A 17,695-nucleotide genomic window follows, 5' to 3' on the forward strand; every position below is an offset into this window, starting at 1 on the left:
TTAGGGCAGTGCAGAAGTGTTCGGGCAGTGTAGGGGATCGTACTGGGGGTGGTGTTTCAGGGTTTAGGACAGTGCAGTGGTGTCCGGGCAGTGTAGGGGGTCGTGCTGGGGGTGGTGTGTTAGGGTTTAGGGCAGTGCAGTGGTGTTCGGGCAGTGTCGGGGGTCGTGCTGGGGGTGGTGATTTAGGGTTTAGTGCAGTGCAGTGGTGTTCGGACAGAGTAGGGGGTCATGCTGAGAAAAGATTTAGGGTTTAGAGTAGTGCAGTGGTGTTTGTGCAGTGTAGGGGGTCATGCTGGGGGTAGATTTAGGGTTTAGGGTAGTGCAGTGGTGTTCGGGTAGTATAGGGGGTCGTGCTGGGTTAGATTTAGAGTTTAGGGTAGTGCAGTGGTGTTCGGGCAGTTTAGGGGGTCGTGCTGGGGCTGGTGTTTCAGGGTTTAGGGCAGTGCAGTGGTGTTCGGGCAGTGTAGTGGGTCGTGCTGGGGCTGGTGTTTCAGTGTTTAGGGCAGTGCAGTGGCGTTCGGGCAGTGTAGGGGGTCATGCTGAGGGTATGTTTAGGGTTTAGGGTATTGCAGTGGTGTTCGGGCAGTGTAGGGGGTCGTGCTAGGGGTAGATTTAGGGTTTAGGGTAGTGCACTTGTGTTCGGGTAGTGCAGGGCTTCGTGCTGGGGTAGATTTAGGCTTTAGGGTAGTGCAGTGGTTTTTGGGTAGTGTCGGGAGTCGTTCTGGGGGAGTGTTTTAGGGTTTAGGGTAGTTCAGTGGTGTTTGGATAGTGTAGGGGGTCAAGCTGGGGATGGTGTTTCAGGGTTTAGGGCAGTGCAGTGGTGTTCGGGCAGTGCAGGGTGTCGTGCTGGGACTGGAGTTTCAGGGTTTAGGGCAGTGCAGTGGTGTTCGGGCAGCGCAGGGTGTCGTGCTGTGACTGGTGTTTCATGGTTTAGGGCAGTGCAGTGATTTTCGGGCAGTGTAGAGCGTCGTGCTGGGACTGGTGTTTCAGGGTTTAGGGCAGTGTCGTGGTGTTTGTGCAGTGTAGGGGGTTGTGCTGGGGACGGTGTTTCAGGGTTTAGGGCAGTGCACTGGTGTTCGGGCAGTGTAGGGGGTCGTGCTAGGGCTGGTGTTTCAGGGTATAGGGCAGTGCAGTTGTGTTCGGGCAGTGTAGGGGCTCGTGCTGGGGCTGGTGTTTCAGGGCTTAGGGCAGGACAGTGGTGTTCTGGCACTGTAGGGTGTCGTGCTGGATGTTGGTGTTTCAGGGCTTAGGGCAGTTCAGTGGTGTTCGGGCAGTGTAAGGGGTCGTGCTGGGGGTGAAGTTTTAGGGTTTAGTGCAGTGCAGTGGTGTTCGTGCAGTGTAGGAGGTCGTGCTGGGGTGGTGTTTTAGGGTTTAGGGCAGTGCAGTCGTGTTCTGGCAGTGTAGGGGGTCGTGCTGGGCGTGGTGATTTAGGGTTTAGGGCAGTGCAGTGGTGTTGGGGCAGTGTAGGGGGTTGTGCTGGGGGTGGTGTTTTAGGGTTTAGGGCAGTGCAGTGGTGTTCGGGCAGTGTCGGGGGTCATGCTGGGGGTGGTGATTTAGGGTTTAGGGCAGTGCAGTGGTGTTAGGACAGAGTAGGGGGTCATGCTGAGAGAAGATTTAGGGTTTAGAGTAGTGCAGTGGTGTTCGGGCAGTGTAGGGGGTCATGCTGGGGGTAGATTTAGGGTTTAGGGTAGTGCAGTGGTGTTCGGGTAGTGTAGGGGGTCGTGCTGGTTTTGATTTAGAGTTTAGGGTAGTGTAGTGGTGTTCGGGCAGTTTAGGGGGTCGTGCTGGGGCTGGTGTTTCAGGGTTTAGGGCAGTGCCGTGGTGTTTGGGCAGTGTAGTGGGTCGTGCTGGGGCTGGTGTTTCAGTGTTTAGGGCAGTGCAGTGGCGTACGGGCAGTGTAGGGGGTCATGCTGAGGGTATGATTAGGGTTTAGGGTATTGCAGTGGTGTTCGGGCAGTGTAGGGGGTCGTGCTGGGGGTAGATTTAGGGTTTAGGGTAGTGCACTGGTGTTCGGGTAGTGCAGGGCTTCGTGCTGGGGTAGATTTAGGCTTTAGGGTAGTGCAGTGGTTTTTGGGTAGTGTCGGGAGTCGTTCTGGGGGAGTGTTTTAAGGTTTAGGGTAGTTCAGTGGTGTTTGGATAGTGTAGGGGGTCATGCTGGGGATGGTGTTTCAGGGTTTAGGGCAGTGCAGTGGTGTTCGGGCAGTGCAGGGTGTCATGCTGGGACTGGAGTTTCAGGGCTTAGGGCAGTGCAGTGGTGTTCGGGCAGCGCAGGGTGTCGTGCTGTGACTGGTGTTTCATGGTTTAGGGCAGTGCAGGGATTTTCGGGCAGTGTAGAGCGTCGTGCTGGGACTGGTGTTTCAGGGTTTAGGGCAGTGTCGTGGTGTTCGTGCAGTGTAAGAGGTCGTGCTGAGGCTGGTGTTTCAGGGTTTAGGGCAGTGCAGTGGTGTTTGGGCAGTGTAGGGGGTCGTACTGGGACTGGTGTTTAAGGGTTTAGTGCAGTGCAGTGCTGTTCGGGAACTATAGGTGTCTTGCTGGGGGTGGTGTTTAATGGTTTAGGGCAGTGGTGTTCTGGCAGTGTAGGGGGTCTTGCTGGGGGTGGTGTTTCATCGATTAGGGCAGTGCAGTGGTGTTCGGGTAGTGTAGGGGGTCGTGCTGGGGTGGTGTTTCAGGGTATACGGCAGAGCAGTGGTGTTTGGGCAGTGTAGGGTGTCGTGCTGGGGCTGGTGTTTTAGGGTTGAGGGCAGTGCAGTGCAGTGGTGTTCAGGTTGTGTAGGGGGTCGTGCTGGGGTGGTGTTTCAGGGTATACGGCAGAGCAGTGGTGTTTGGGCAGTGTAGGGGGTTATGCAGGGGGTGGTGTTTCAGGTTTAGGGCAGTGTAGTGGTGTTCGGGCAGTGTAGGGGGTCATGGTGGGGGTAGTGTTTTAGGGTTTAGGGCAGTGCAGTGGTGTTCGGGCAGTGTAGGGGGTCGTGCAGGGGGTGTTGTTACAGTGTTTAGTGCAGTGGTGTTCGGGAAGTGTAGGGCATATTGCTGGGGTGGTGTTTCAGGGTTTATGGCAGTGCAGTGGTGTTCGGGCAGAGTAGGGGTCTTGCTGGGGTAGTGTTTTAGGGTTTAGGGCAGTGCAGTGGTGTTCGGTCAGTGTAGGGTGTCTTGATGAGGTTGGTGTTCAGGGTTTCGGGCAATGCAGTGTTGTTTGAGCAGTGTAGGGGGTAGTGCCCGGGGCTGGTGTTTCAGGGTATAGGGCAGCGGTGTTCGGGCAGGGTAGGGGGTCGTGCTAGGGCTGGTGTTTCAGGGAATAGGGCAGTGCAGTGGTGTTTGGGCAGTGTAGGGGGTCATACTGGGGCTGGTTTTTCAGGGTTTAGGGCAGTGCAGTGGTGTTCGGGCAATGTAAAGGTTCCTGCTGGGACTGGTGTTTCAGGGTTTAGGGCAGTGCAGTGATGTTCCGGCAGTGTAGGGGGTCGTGCTGGGGCTGTTGTTTCAGGGTTTAGGGCAGTGCAGTGGTGTTCGGGCAGTGTAGGGGGTCGTGCTGGGGCTGGTCTTTCAGGGTTTAGCATAGTGCAGTGGTTTTCGGGCAGTGTAGGGGGTCGTGCTGGGGCTGGTGTTTCACGGTTTAGGGCAGTGCAGTGGTGATCGGGCAGTGTAGGGGGTTGTGCTGGGGGTGGTGTTTTAGGGTTTACGGCAGTGCAGTGGTATTCGGGCACTGTAGGGGGTCATGCAGGGGTTGGTGTTTCAGGGTTTAGGACAGTGCAGTGGTGTTGGGGCAGTGTAGTGGGTCGTGCAGGGGGTGGTGTTTCAGGGTTTAGTGCAGTGGTGTTTGGGCAGTGTAGGGATTCTTGCTGTTGGTGGTGTTTCAGGGTTTAGGGCAGTGCAGTGGTGTTCGGGCTGTGTAGGGGGTCGTGCTGGGGCTGGTGTTTCAGGGTTTAGTACAGTGCAGTGGTGTTCGGGCTGTGTAGGGGGTCGTGCTGGGGCTGGTGTTTCAGGGTTTAGTACAGTGCAGTGGTCTTCGGTCAGTGTAGGGGCTCGTGCTGGGGCTGGTGTTTCAGGGCTTAGGGCAGTACAGTGCTGTTCTGGCAGTGTAGGGTGTCGTGCTGGAGGTTGGTGTTTCAGGGCTTAGGGCAGTTCAGTGGTGTTCGGGCAATGTAAGGGGTCATGCTGGGGGTGGTGTTTTAGGGTTTAGTGCGGTGCAGTGGTGTTCGTGCAGTGTAGGAGGTCGTGCTGGGGTGGTGTTTTAGGGTTTAGGGCAGTGCAGTGGTGTTCTTGCAGTGTAGGGGGTCGTGCTGTGGGTGGGAATTTAGGGTTTAGAGCAGTGCAGTGGTGTTCGGGCAGTCTAGGGGGTTGTGCTGGGGCTGGTGTTTTAGGGTTTAGGGCAGTGCAGTGGTGTTCTGGCAGTTTAGGGGGTCGTGCTGGGGTGGTGATTTAGGGTTTAGGGCAGTGCAGTGGTGTTTGGACAGTGTAGGGGGTCATGCTGGGGCTGGTGTTTCAGGGTTTAGGGCAGTGCAGTGGTGTTCAGGCAGTGTAGAGGGTCATGCTGAGAGTAGATTTAGGGTTTAGAGCAGTGCAGTGGTGTTCGGGCAGTGTAGGGGGTCATGCTGGGGGTAGATTTAGGGTTTAGGGTAGTGCAGTGGTGTTCGGGTAGTGTAGGGGGTCGTGCTGGGTTAGATTTAGGGCTTAGGGTAGTGCAGTGGTGTTCGGACAGTTTAGACGGTCGTGCTGGGGCTGGTGTTTCAGGGTTTAGGGCAGTGCAGTTGTGTTCGGGCAGTGTAGTGGGTCGTGCAGGGGGTGGTGTTTCATGGTTTAGCGCAGAGGTGTTCGGGCAGTGTAGGGATTCTTGCTGGGGGTGGTGTTTCAGGGTTTAGGGCAGTGCAGTGGTGTTCGGGCTGTGTAGGGGGTCGTGCTGGGGCTGGTGTTTCAGGGTTTAGTACAGTGCAGTGGTGTTCCGGCAGTGTAGGGACTCGTGCTGGGGCTGGTGTTTCAGGGCTTAGGGCAGTACAGTGGTGTTCTGGCACTGTAGGGTGTCGTGCTGGAGGTTGGTGTTTCAGGGCTTAGGGCAGTTCAGTGGTGTTCGGGCAGTGTAAGGGGTCGTGCTGGGGGTGGAATTTTAGGGTTTAGTGCAGTGCAGTGGTGTTCGTGCAGTGTAGGAGGTCGTGCTGGGGTGGTATTTTAGGGTTTAGGGCAGTGCAGTGGTGTTCCGGCAGTGTAGGGGGTTGTGCTGGGCGTGGTGATTTAGGGTTTAGGGCAGTGCAGTGGTGTTCGGGCAGTGTAGGGGGTTGTGCTGGGGGTGGTGTGTTAGGGTTTAGGGCAGTGCAGTGGTGTTCGGGCAGTGTCGGGGGTCGTGCTGGGGGTGGTGATTTAGGGTTTAGGGCAGTGCAGTGGTGTTCGGACAGAGTAGGGGGTCATGCTGAGAGAAGATTTAGGGTTTAGGGTAGTGCAGTGGTGTTCGGGTAGTGTAGGGGGTCGTGCTGGGTGAGATTTAGAGTTTAGGGTAGTGCAGTGGTGTTCGGGCAGTTTAGGGGGTCGTGCTGGGGCTGGTGTTTCAGGGTTTAGGGCAGTGCAGTGGTGTTCTGGCAGTGTAATGGGTCGTGCTGGGGCTGGTGTTTCAGTGTTTAGGGCAGTGCAGTGGCGTTCGGGCAGTGTAGGGGGTCATGCTGAGGGTATGTTTAGGGTTTAGGGTATTGCAGTGGTGTTCAGGCAGTGTAGGGCGTCGTGCTGGGGGTAGATTTAGGGTTTAGGGTAGTGCACTGGTGTTCGGGTAGTGCAGGGCTTCGTGCTGGGGTAGATTTAGGCTTTAGGGTAGTGCAGTGGTTTTTGGGTAGTGTCGGGAGTCGTTCTGGGGGAGTGTTTTAGGGTTTAGGGTAGTTCAGTGGTGTTTGGATAGTGTAGGGGGTCATGCTGGGGATGGTGTTTCAGGGTTTAGGGCAGTGCAGTGGTGTTCGGGCAGTGCAGGGTGTCGTGCTGGGACTGGAGTTTCAGGGTTTAGGGCAGTGCAGTGGTGTTCGGGCAGCGCAGGGTGTCGTGCTGTGACTGGTGTTTCATGGTTTAGGGCAGTGCAGTGATTTTCGGGCAGTGTAGAGCGTCGTGCTGGGACTGGTGTTTCAGGGTTTAGGGCAGTGTCGTGGTGTTCGTGCAGTGTAGGGGGTCGTGCTGGGGCCGGTGTTTCAGGGTTTAGGGCAGTGCACTGGTGTTCGGGCAGTGTAGGCGGTCATGCTGGGGCTGGTGTTTCAGGGTTTAGGGCAGTGCAGTGGTGTTCGGACAGTGTAAGGGTCGTGCTGTGGCTGGTGTTTCAGGGTTTAGGGCAGGGCAGTTGTGTTCGGGCAATGTAGGGTGTTGTTCTGGGGCTAGTTTTTCTGGGATTAGGGCAGTGCAGTGGTGTTCGGGCAGTGTAAGGGGTAGTGCTGGGGCTGGTGTTTCAGGGTTTAGGGCAGTGCAGTCGTGTTCGGGAAGTGTAGGGGGTCGTGCTGGGACTGGTGTTTAAGGGTTTAGTGCAGTGCAGTGGTGTTCGGGAACTATAGGTGTCTTGCTGGGGGTGGTGTTTAATGGTTTAGGGCAGTGGTGTTCTGGCAGTGTAGGGGGTCTTGCTGGGGGTGGTTTTTCATGGATTAGGGCAGTGCAGTGGTGTTCGGGCAGTGTAGGGGGTCGTGCTGGGGTGGTGTTTCAGGGTATATGGCAGAGCAGTGGTGTTTGGGCAGTGTAGGGGGTCGTGCTGGGACTGGTGTTTTAGGGTTGAGGGCAGTGCAGTGCAGTGGTGTTCAGGTTGTGTAGGGGGTCGTGCTGGGGGTGGTGTTTTAGGGTTGGTGTTTCAGGGTTGAGGGCAGTGCAGTGGTGTTCGGGCAGTGTAGGGAGTCATGCTGGGGTGGTGTTTCAGGGTATACGGCAGAGCAGTGGTGTTTGGGCAGTGTAGGGGGTTATGCAGGGGGTGGTGTTTCAGGTTTAGGGCAGTGTAGTGGTGTTCGGGCAGTGTAGGGGGTCATGCTGGGGGTAGTGTTTTAGGGTTTAGGGCAGTGCAGTGGTGTTCGGGCAGTGTAGGGGGTCGTGCAGGGGGTGTTGTTACAGTGTTTAGTGCAGTGGTGTTCGGGAAGTGTAGGGCATATTGCTGGGGTGGTGTTTCAGGGTTTATGGCAGTGCAGTGGTGTTCGGGCAGTGTAGGGGTCTTGCTGGGGTAGTGTTTTAGGGTTTAGGGCAGTGTAGTGGTGTTCGGTCAGTGTAGGGTGTCTTGATGAGGTTGGTGTTCAGGGTTTCAGGCAATGCAGTGGTGTTTGAGCAGTGTAGGGGGTAGTGCTGGGGCTGGTGTTTCAGGGTATAGGGCAGCGGTGTTCGGGCAGGGTAGGGGGTCGTGCTTGGGCTGGTGTTTCAGGGATTAGGGCAGTGCAGTGGTGTTTGGGCAGTGTAGGGGGTCATACTGGGGCTGGTTTTTCAGGGTTTAGGGCAGTGCAGTGGTGTTCGGGCAATGTAAAGGGTCCTGCTGGGACTGGTGTTTCAGGGTTTAGGGCAGTGCAGTGGTGTTCGGGCAGTGTAGGGGGTCGTGCTGGGGCTGGTGTTTCACGGTTTAGGGCAGTGCAGTGGTGATCGGGCAGTGTAGGGGGTCATGCTGGGGGTGGTGTTTTAGGGTTTACGGCAGTGCAGTGGTATTCGGGCACTGTAGGGGGTCATGCAGGGGTTGGTGTTTCAGGGTTTAGGACAGTGCAGTGGTGTTGGGGCAGTGTAGTGGGTCGTGCAGGGGGTGGTGTTTCAGGGTTTAGTGCAGTGGTGTTTGGGCAGTGTAGGGATTCTTGCTGGGGGTGGTGTTTCAGGGTTTAGGGCAGTGCAGTGGTGTTCGGGCTGTGTAGGGGGTCGTGCTGGGGCTGGTGTTTCAGGGTTTAGTACAGTGCAGTGGTGTTCGGGCAGTGTAGGGGCTCGTGCTGGGGCTAGTGTTTCAGGGCTTAGGGCAGTACAGTGGTGTTCTGGCAGTGTAGGGTGTCGTGCTGGAGGTTGGTGTTTCAGGGCTTAGGGCAGTTCAGTGGTGTTCGGGCAGTGTAAGGGGTCGTGCTGGGGGTGGTGTTTTAGGGTTTAGTGCGGTGCAGTGGTGTTCGTGCAGTGTAGGAGGTTGTGCTGGGGTGGTGTTTTAGGGTTTAGGGCAGTGCAGTGGTGTTCGGGCAGTGTAGGGGGTCGTGCTGGGTGTGGGGATTTAGGGTTTAGAGCAGTGCAGTGGTGTTCGGGCAGTGTAGGGGGTTGTGCTGGGGGTGGTGTTTTAGGGTTTAGGGCAGTGCAGTGGTGTTCTGGCAGTGTAGGGGGTTGTGCTGGGGTGGTGATTTAGGGTTTAGGGCAGTGCAGTGGTGTTCGGGCAGTGTAGGGGGTCGTGCTGTGGGTGGTGATTTAAGGTTTAGGGAAGAGCAGTGGTGTTCGTACAGTGTAGGGGGTCGTGCTGGGGCTAGTGTTGCAGGGTTTAGGGCAGTGCAGTGGTGTTCGGGCAGTGTAGAGGGTCATGCTGAGAGTAGATTTAGGGTTTAGGGTAGTGCAGTGGTGTTCGGGTAGTGTAGGGTGTCGTACTGGGGTAGATTTAGGGTTTAGGGTAGTGCAGTGGTGTTCTGGCAGTGTAGGGGGTCATGCTGGGGCTGGTGTTTCAGGGTTTAGGGCAGTGCAGTGGTGTTCGCTGGTGTTTCAGTGTTTAGGGCAGTGCAGTGGTGTTCAGGGAGTGTAGGGGTTCATGATTGGGGTGGTGTTCAGGGTTTAGGGCAGTGCAGAAGTGTTCGGGCAGTGTAGGGGATCGTACTGGGGGTGGTGTTTCAGGGTTTAGGACAGTGCAGTGGTGTCCGGGCAGTGTAGGGGGTCGTGCAGTGGTGTTCGGGCAGTGTCGGGGGTCGTGCTGGGGGTGGTGATTTAGGGTTTAGTGCAGTGCAGTGGTGTTCGGACAGAGTAGGGGGTCATGCTGAGAAAAGATTTAGGGTTTAGAGTAGTGCAGTGGTGTTTGTGCAGTGTAGGGGGTCATGCTGGGGGTAGATTTAGGGTTTAGGGTAGTGCAGTGGTGTTCGGGTAGAATAGGGGGTCATGCTGGGTTAGATTTAGAGTTTAGGGTAGTGCAGTGGTGTTCGGGCAGTTTAGGGGGTCGTGCTGGGGCTGGTGTTTCAGGGTTTAGGGCAGTGCAGTGGTGTTCGGGCAGTGTAGTGGGTCGTGCTGGGGCTGGTGTTTCAGTGTTTAGGGCAGTGCAGTGGCGTTCGGGCAGTGTAGGGGGTCATGCTGAGGGTATGTTTAGGGTTTAGGGTATTGCAGTGGTGTTCGGGCAGTGTAGGGGGTCGTGCTGGGGGTAGATTTAGGGTTTAGGGTAGTGCACTTGTGTTCGGGTAGTGCAGGGCTTCGTGCTGGGGTAGATTTAGGCTTTAGGGTAGTGCAGTGGTTTTTGGGTAGTGTCGGGAGTCGTTCTGGGGGAGTGTTTTAGGGTTTAGGGTAGTTCAGTGGTGTTTGGATAGTGTAGGGGGTCAAGCTGGGGATGGTGTTTCAGGGTTTAGGGCAGTGCAGTGGTGTTCGGGCAGTGCAGGGTGTCGTGCTGGGACTGGAGTTTCAGGGTTTAGGGCAGTGCAGTGGTGTTCGGGCAGCGCAGGGTGTCGTGCTGTGACTGGTGTTTCATGGTTTAGGGCAGTGCAGTGATTTTCGGGCAGTGTAGAGCGTCGTGCTGGGACTGGTGTTTCAGGGTTTAGGGCAGTGTCGTGGTGTTTGTGCAGTGTAGGGGGTTGTGCTGGGGACGGTGTTTCAGTGTTTAGGGCAGTGCACTGGTGTTCGGGCAGTGTAGGGGGTCGTGCTAGGGCTGGTGTTTCAGGGTTTAGGGCAATGCAGTGGTGTTCGGACAGTGTAAGGGTCGTGCTGTGGCTGGTGTTTCAGGGTTTAGGGCAGGGCAGTTGTGTTCGGACAATGTAGGGGGTTGTTCTGGGGCTAGTTTTTCTGGGATTAGGGCAGTGCAGTGGTGTTCGTGCAGTGTAAGGGGTCATGCTGGGGCTGGTGTTTCAGGGTTTAGGGCAGTGCAGTGGTGTTCCGGCAGTGTAGGGGGTCGTGCTGGGACTGGTGTTTCAGGGATTAGGGCAGTGCAGTGGTGTTTGGGCAGTGTAGGGGGTCATACTGGGGCTGGTTTTTCAGGGTTTAGGGCAGTGCAGTGGTGTTCGGGCAATGTAAAGGGTCCTGCTGGGACTGGTGTTTCAGGGTTTAGGGCAGTGCAGTGATGTTCCGGCAGTGTAGGGGGTCGTGCTGGGGCTGTTGTTTCAGGGTTTAGGGCAGTGCAGTGGTGTTCGGGCAGTGTAGGGGTCGTGCTGGGGCTGGTCTTTCAGGGTTTAGGGTAGTGCAGTGGTGTTCGGGCAGTGTAGGGGGTCGTGCTGGGGCTGGTGTTTCACGGTTTAGGGCAGTGCAGTGGTGATCGGGCAGTGTAGGGGGTCGTGCTGGGGGTGGTGTTTTAGGGTTTACGGCAGTGCAGTGGTATTCGGGCACTGTAGGGGGTCATGCAGGGGTTGGTGTTTCAGGGTTTAGGACAGTGCAGTGGTGTTGGGGCAGTGTAGTGGGTCGTGCAGGGGGTGGTGTTTCAGGGTTTAGTGCAGTGGTGTTTGGGCAGTGTAGGGATTCTTGCTGGGGGTGGTGTTTCAGGGTTTATGGCAGTGCAGTGGTGTTCGGGCTGTGTAGGGGGTCGTGCTGGGGCTGGTGTTTCAGGGTTTAGTACCGTGTAGTGGTGTTCGGGCATTGTAGGGGCTTGTGCTGGGGTTGGTGTTTCAGGGCTTAGGGCAGTACAGTGGTGTTCTGGCAGTGTAGGGTGTCGTGCTGGAGGTTGGTGTTTCAGGGCTTAGGGCAGTTCAGAGGTGTTTGGGCAGTGTAAGGGGTCGTGCTGGGGGTGGTGTTTTAGGGTTTAGTGCGGTGCAGTGGTGTTCGTGCAGTGTAGGAGGTCGTGCTGGGGTGGTGTTTTAGGGTTTAGGGCAGTGCAGTGGTGTTCGGGCAGTGTAGGGGTTCATGCTGGGGGTGGTGATTTAGGGTTTAGAGCAGTGCAGTGGTGTTCGGGCAGTGTAGGGGGTTGTGCTGGGGGTGGTGTTTTAGGGTTTAGGGCAGTGCAGTGGTGTTCTGGCAGTGTAGGGGGTCGTGCTGGGGTGGTGATTTAGGGTTTAGGGCAGTGCAGTGGTGTTTGGACAGTGTAGGGGGTCATGCTGGGGCTGGTGTTTCAGGGTTTAGGGCAGTGCAGTGGTGTTCGGGCAGTGTATAGGGTCATGCTGAGAGTAGATTTAGGGTTTAGAGTAGTGCAGTGGTGTTCGGGCAGTGTAGGGGGTCATGCTGGGGGTAGATTTAGGGTTTAGGGTAGTGCAGTGGTGTTCGGGTAGTGTAGAGGGTCGTGCTGGGTTAGATTTAGGGCTTAGGGTAGTGCAGTGGTGTTCGGACAGTTTAGACGGTCGTGCTGGGGCTGGTTTTTCAGGGTTTAGGGCAGTGCAGTTGTGTTCGGGCAGTGTAGGGGGTCATGCTGGGGCTTGTGTTTCAGTGTTTAGGGCAGTTCACTGGCGTTCGGGCAGTGTAGGGGGTCATGCTGGTGGTGGTGTTTCAAGGTTTAGGGCAGTGCGGTGGTGTTCGGGCAGTGTAGGGGGATTTGCTGGGGCTGGTGTTTCAAGGATTGTGGCAGTGCAGTGGTGTTCGGGCAGTGTAGGGGCCGTGCTGGGGCTGGTGTTTCAGGGTTTAGGGCAGTGCAGTGGTGTTCGTGCAGTGTAGGGGGTCGTGCTGGGGCTGTTGTTTCAGGGTTTAGGGCAGTGCAGTGGTGTTCGGGCAGTGTAGGGGGTTGTGATGGGGCTAGTGTTTCAGGGCTTTGGGCAGTGCAGTGGTATTCGGGCAGTGTAGGGGGGTCGTGCTGGGGCTGCTGTTTTAGGGTTTTGGGCAGAGCTGTGATGTTCAGGCAGTATAGGGGTCTTGCTGGGGGTGGTGTTTCATGGTTTAGGGCAGTGGTGTTCGGGCAGTGTAGGGGGTCGTGTTGGGGCTGGTGTTTCAGGGTTTAGGGCAGTGCAGTGGTGTTCGGGCAGTGTAGGGGGCTGTGCTGGGGCTGGTGTTTCAGGGTTTAGGGCAGAGCAGTGGTGCTCGGGCACTGAAGGGGTCGTGGTGGTGATGGAGTTTCAGGGTTTAGGGCAGTGCAGTGGTGTTGGGGCAGGGTAGGGGGTCGTTCTGGGGCTGGTGTTTCGGGGTTTAGGGCAGTGCAGTGGTGTTCGGGCAGAGTAGAGGGTTGTGCTGGGGCTGGTGTTTCAGGGTTTAGGGCAGTGCAGTGGTGTTTGGGCAGTGTAGGGGGTCGTGCTGGGGCTGGTGTTTCAAGGTTTAGGGCAGTGCAGTCGTGTTTGGGCAGTGTAGGGGGTCGTGCTGGGGCTGGTGTTTCGGGGTTTATGGCAGTGCAGTGTTGCTCAGCCAGTGTAGGGGGTCGCACTGGGGCTGGTGTTTTAGGGCTTAGGGCATGCAGTGCTGTTTGGGCAGTGTAGGGGTCGTGCTGGGCCTGGTGTTTCAGGGTTTAGGGCAGTGCAGTGGTGTTCGGCCACTGTATTGGGTCATGCTGGGGCTAGTGTTCAGGGTTTAGGGCAGTGCAGAAGCGTTTGGGCAGTGTAGGGGGTCGTGCTGGGGTGGTGTTTCAGGGTTTAGGGCAGAGCAATGGTGTTTGGGCAGTGTAGGGGGTAGTGCTGGGTGTGGTGTTTTAGGGTTTAGGGCAGTGCAGTGGTGTTCGGGCAGTATAGGGGATTGTGCAGGGGGTGGTGTTTCAGGGTTTAGGGCAGTGCAGTGGTGTTCGCCCACTGTATTGGGTCATGCTGGGGCTAGTGTTCAGGGTTTAGGGCAGTGCAGAAGCGTTTGGGCAGTGTAGGGGGTAGTGCTGGGGGTGGTTGTTCAGGGTTTAGGGCAGTGGCGTTCGGGCAGGGTAGGGTCTTGCTGGGGTGGAGTTTCAGGGTTTAGGGCAGTGGTGTTCGGGCAGTGTAGGGGGTCTTGCTGGGGGTGGAGTTTCAGGGTTTAGGGCAGTGGTGTTCGGGCAGTGTAGGGGGTCTTGCTGGGGGTGGTGTTTCAGGGTTTAGGGCAGTGGTGTTCGAGCAGTGTATGGGGTCCTCCTGGTGGTGGTGTTTCAAGGTTTAGGGCAGTGCGGTGGTGTTCGGGCAGTGTAGGGGGATTTGCTGGGGCTGGTGTTTCAAGGATTAGGGCAGTGCAGTGGTGTTCGGGCAGTGTAGGGGCCGTGCTGGGACTGGTGTTTCAGGGTTTAGGGCAGTGCAGTGGTGTTCGGGCAGTGTCGGGGGTCGTGCTGGGGCTGGTGTTTCAGGGTTTAGGGCAGTGCAGTGGTGTTCGGGCAGTGTAGGGGGTTGTGATGGGGCTAGTGTTTCAGGGTTTTGGGCAGTGCAGTGGTATTCGGGCAGTGTAGGGGGGTCGTGCTGGGGCTGCTGTTTTAGGGTTTTGGGCAGAGCTGTGATGTTCGGGCAGTGTACGGGGTCTTGCTGGGGGTGGTGTTTCAGGGTTTAGGGCAGTGGTGTTCGAGCAGTGTATGGGGTCTTCCTGGTGGTGGTGTTTCAAGGTTTAGGGCAGTGCGGTGGTGTTCGTGCAGTGTAGGGGGATTTGCTGGGGCTGGTGTTTCAAGGATTAGGGCAGTGCAGTGGTGTTCGGGCAGTGTAGGGGATTTTGCTGAGTGTGGTGTTTCAGTGTTTAGGGCAGTGGTGTTCGGGCAGTGCAGGGGTTCATGCTGGGGTGGTGTTTCAGAGTTTAGAGCAGTGCTGTGGTGTTCAGGCAGGGTAGGGGGTCGTGCTGGGGGTGGTGTTTTAGGGTTTAGCGCAGGGCAGTGGTGCTCGGGCAGTGTAGGGGGTCATGCAGGGTTGGTGTTTCAGGGTTAAGGGCAATGCAGTGGTGTTCGGGCTGTGTAGGGGGTCTTGCTGGGGTTGGTGTTTCAGGGTTTAGGGCAGTGCAGTGGTGTTTGAGCAGTGTAGGGGGTCGGGCTGGGGCTGGTGTTTCAGGGTATAGGGTAGTGGTGTTCGGGCAGGGTAGGGGGTCGAGCTGGGGCTGGTGTTTCAGGGATTAGTGCAGTGGAGTTCGGGCAGTGTAGGGGGTCGTACTGGGTGCTGGTTTTTCACGGTTTAGGGCAGTGCAGTGGTGTTCGTGCAATGTAAAGGGTCGTACTCGGGCAGGTGTTTCAGGTTTTAGGGCAGTGCAGTGATGTTCCGGCAGTGTAGGGGGTCGTGCTGGGGCTGTTGTTTCAGGGTTTAGGGCAGTGTTGTGGTGTTTGGGCAGTGTAGGGTGTCTTGCTGGGGGTGGAGTTTCAGGGTTTAGGGCAGTGGTGTTCGGGCAGTGTAGGGGGTCTTGCTGGGGGTGGTGTTTCAGGGTTTAGGGCAGTGGTGTTCGAGCAGTGTATGGGGTCCTCCTGGTGGTGGTGTTTCAAGGTTTAGGGCAGTGCGGTGGTGTTCGGGCAGTGTAGGGGGATTTGCTGGGGCTGGTGTTTCAAGGATTAGGGCAGTGCAGTGGTGTTCGGGCAGTGTAGGGGCCGTGCTGGGGCTGGTGTTTCAGGGTTTAGGGCAGTGCAGTGGTGTTCGGGCAGTGTAGGGGGTCGTGCTGGGGCTGGTGTTTCAGGGTTTAGGGCAGTGCAGTGGTGTTCGGGCAGTGTAGGGGGTTGTGATGGGGCTAGTGTTTCAGGGTTTTGGGCAGTGCAGTGGTATTCGGGCAGTGTAGGGGGGTCGTGCTGGGGCTGCTGTTTTAGGGTTTTGGGCAGAGCTGTGATGTTCGGGCAGTGTACGGGGTCTTGCTGGGGGTGGTGTTTCAGGGTTTAGGGCAGTGGTGTTCGAGCAGTGTATGGGGTCTTCCTGGTGGTGGTGTTTCAAGGTTTAGGGCAGTGCGGTGGTGTTCGTGCAGTGTAGGGGGATTTGCTGGGGCTGGTGTTTCAAGGATTAGGGAAGTGCAGTGGTGTTCGGGCAGTGTAGGGGATTTTGCTGAGTGTGGTGTTTCAGTGTTTAGGGCAGTGGTGTTCGGGCAGTGCAGGGGTTCATGCTGGGGTGGTGTTTCAGAGTTTAGAGCAGGGCTGTGGTGTTCAGGCAGGGTAGGGGGTCGTGCTGGGGGTGGTGTTTTAGGGTTTAGCGCAGGGCAGTGGTGCTCGGGCAGTGTAGGGGGTCATGCAGGGTTGGTGTTTCAGGGTTAAGGGCAATGCAGTGGTGTTCGGGCTGTGTAGGGGGTCTTGCTGGGGTTGGTGTTTCAGGGTTTAGGGCAGTGCAGTGGTGTTTGAGCAGTGTAGGGGGTCGTGCTGGGGCTGGTGTTTCAGGGTATAGGGTAGTGGTGTTCGGGCAGGGTAGGGGGTCGAGCTGGGGCTGGTGTTTCAGGGATTAGTGCAGTGGAGTTCGGGCAGTGTAGGGGGTCGTACTGGGTGCTGGTTTTTCAGGGTTTAGGGCAGTGCAGTGGTGTTCGTGCAATGTAAAGGGTCGTGCTGGGGCAGGTGTTTCAGGTTTTAGGGCAGTGCAGTGATGTTCCGGCAGTGTAGGGGGTCGTGCTGGGGCTGTTGTTTCAGGGTTTAGGGCAGTGTTGTGGTGTTTGGGCAGTGTAGGGGGTCGTGCTGGGGCTGGTCTTTCAGGGTTTAGGGCAGTGCAGTGGTGTTCGGGCAGTGTAGGGGGTCATGCTGGGGCTGGTGTTTCCGGGATTAGGGCAGTGCAGTGGTGTTTGGGCAGTGTAGGGGGTTGTGCTGGGGTGGTGTTTTAGGGTTTACAGCAGTGCAGTAGTGTTCGGGCCGTGTAGGGGGTCATGCAGGGGTTGGTGTTTCAGGGTTTAGTGCAGTGCTTTTTGGGCAGTGTAGGGAGTCTTGCTTGGGGGGTGGTTTCTCAGGGCTTAGGGTAGTGCAGTGGTATTCAGGCAGTGTAGGGGGTCGTGCTGGGGTGGTGTTTTAGGGTTTAGGGCAGTGCAGTGGTGTTCGGGCAGTGTAGGGGGTCATGCTGGGGGTGGTGTTTTAGGGTTTACAGCAGTGCAGTGGTGTTTGGGGAATGTAGGGGGTCGTGCTGGGGGTGGTGATTTAGGGTTTAGGGCAGTGCAGTGGTGTTTGGGCAGTGTAGGGGGTCGTGCTGTGGCTGGTGTTTCAGGGTTTAGGGCAGTGCAGTGGTGTTCCGGCAGTGCAAGGGGTCGTGCTGGGGGTAGATTTAAGGTTTAGGGTAGTGCAGTGGTGGTCGGGTAGTGTCGGGGGTCGGGCTGGGGTAGATTTAGAGTTTACAATAGTGCAGTGATGTCCGGGCAGTTTAAGGGGTCATGCTGGGGCTGGTGTTTCAGGGTTTAGGGCAGTGCAGTGGTGTTCGGACAGTGTAGGGGGTCATGCTGGGGCTGGTGTTTCAGTGTTTAGGGCATTGCAGTGGCGTTCGGGCAGTGTAGGGGGTCATGGTGAGAGTACGTTTAGGGTTTAGGGTAGTGCAGTGGTGTTCAGGCTGTGTAGGGGGTCGTGCTCGGGGTAGATTTAGGGTTTAGGGTAGTGCACTGGTGTTCGGGTAGTGCAGGGGTTCATGCTGGGGGTAGATTTAGGCTTTAGGGTAGTGCCATGGTTTTTGGGTAGTGTAGGGAGTCGTGCTGGGGGAGTGTTTTAGGGTTTAGGGTAGTTCAGTGGTGTTTGGGTAGTGTAGGGGTTCATGCTGGGGCTGGTGTTTCAGGGTTTAGGGTAGTTCAGTGGTGTTTGGGTAGTGTAGGGGGTCATGCTGGGGCTGGTGTTTCAGGGTTTAGGGCAGTGCAGTGGTGTTTGGGCAGTGCGGGGTGTCGTGCTTGGACTGGTGTTTCAGGGTTTAGGGCAGTGCAGTGGTGTTCGGGCAGTGCAGGGTGTCGTGCTGGGACTGGTGTTTCAGGGTCTAGGGCAGTGCAGTGATTTTCGGGCAATGTAGAGTGTCGTGCTGGGACTGGTGTTTCAGGGTTTAGGGCAGTGTAGTGGTGTTCGGGCAATGTAGGGGGTCATGCTGGGGCAGGTGTTTCAGGGTTTAGGGCAGTGCATTGGTGTTCTGGCAGTGTAGGGGGTCGTGTTGGGGCAGGTGTTTCAGGGTTTAGGGCAGTGCAGTTGTGTTTGGGCAGTGTAGGGGGCGTGCTGGGGCTGGTGTTTCAGGGTTTAGGGCAGTGCAGTGGTGTTCGGACAGCGTAGGGGGCCATGCTGGGGCTGGTGTTTCAGGATTTAGGGCAGTGCAGTGGTGTTCGGGCAGTGTAAGGGTCATGCCGGGGCTGGTGTTTCAGGGTTTAGGGCAGTGCAGTTGTGTTCGGACAATGTAGGGGGTCGTTCTGGGGCTGGTGTTTTTGGGATTAGGGCAGTGCAGTGGTGTCTGGGAGTTTAAGGGGTCATGCTGGGGCTGGTGTTTCAGGGTTTAGGGCAGTGCAGTGGTTTTCGGGCAGTGTAGGGGGTCATGCTGGGACTGTTGTTTAAGGGTTTAGTGCAGTGCAGTGGTGTTCGGGAATATAGGGGTCTTGCTGGGGGTGGTGTTTAATTGTTTAGGGCAGTGGTGTTCGGGCAGTGTAGGGGGTCTTGCAGGGGGTGGTGTTTCAGGGTTTAGGGCAGTGCAGTGGTGTTCGGGCAGTGTAGGGGGTCGTGCTTGGTGGTGGTGTTTCAGGGTTTAGGGCAGTGCAGTGGTGTTCAGGCAGTGTAGGGGGTAGTGCTGGGGGTGGTGTTTTAGGGTTGGTGTTTCAGGGTTTAGGGCAGTGCAGTGGTGTTCGGACAGTGTAGGGGGTCGTGCTAGGGGTGGTGTTTTAGGGTTTAGGGCAGTGCAGTGGTGTT

Source organism: Triturus cristatus, chromosome 1_1 (genome assembly GCF_964204655.1).
Source record: "Triturus cristatus chromosome 1_1, aTriCri1.1, whole genome shotgun sequence".
In the NCBI taxonomy this organism is placed as follows: domain Eukaryota; kingdom Metazoa; phylum Chordata; class Amphibia; order Caudata; family Salamandridae; genus Triturus; species Triturus cristatus.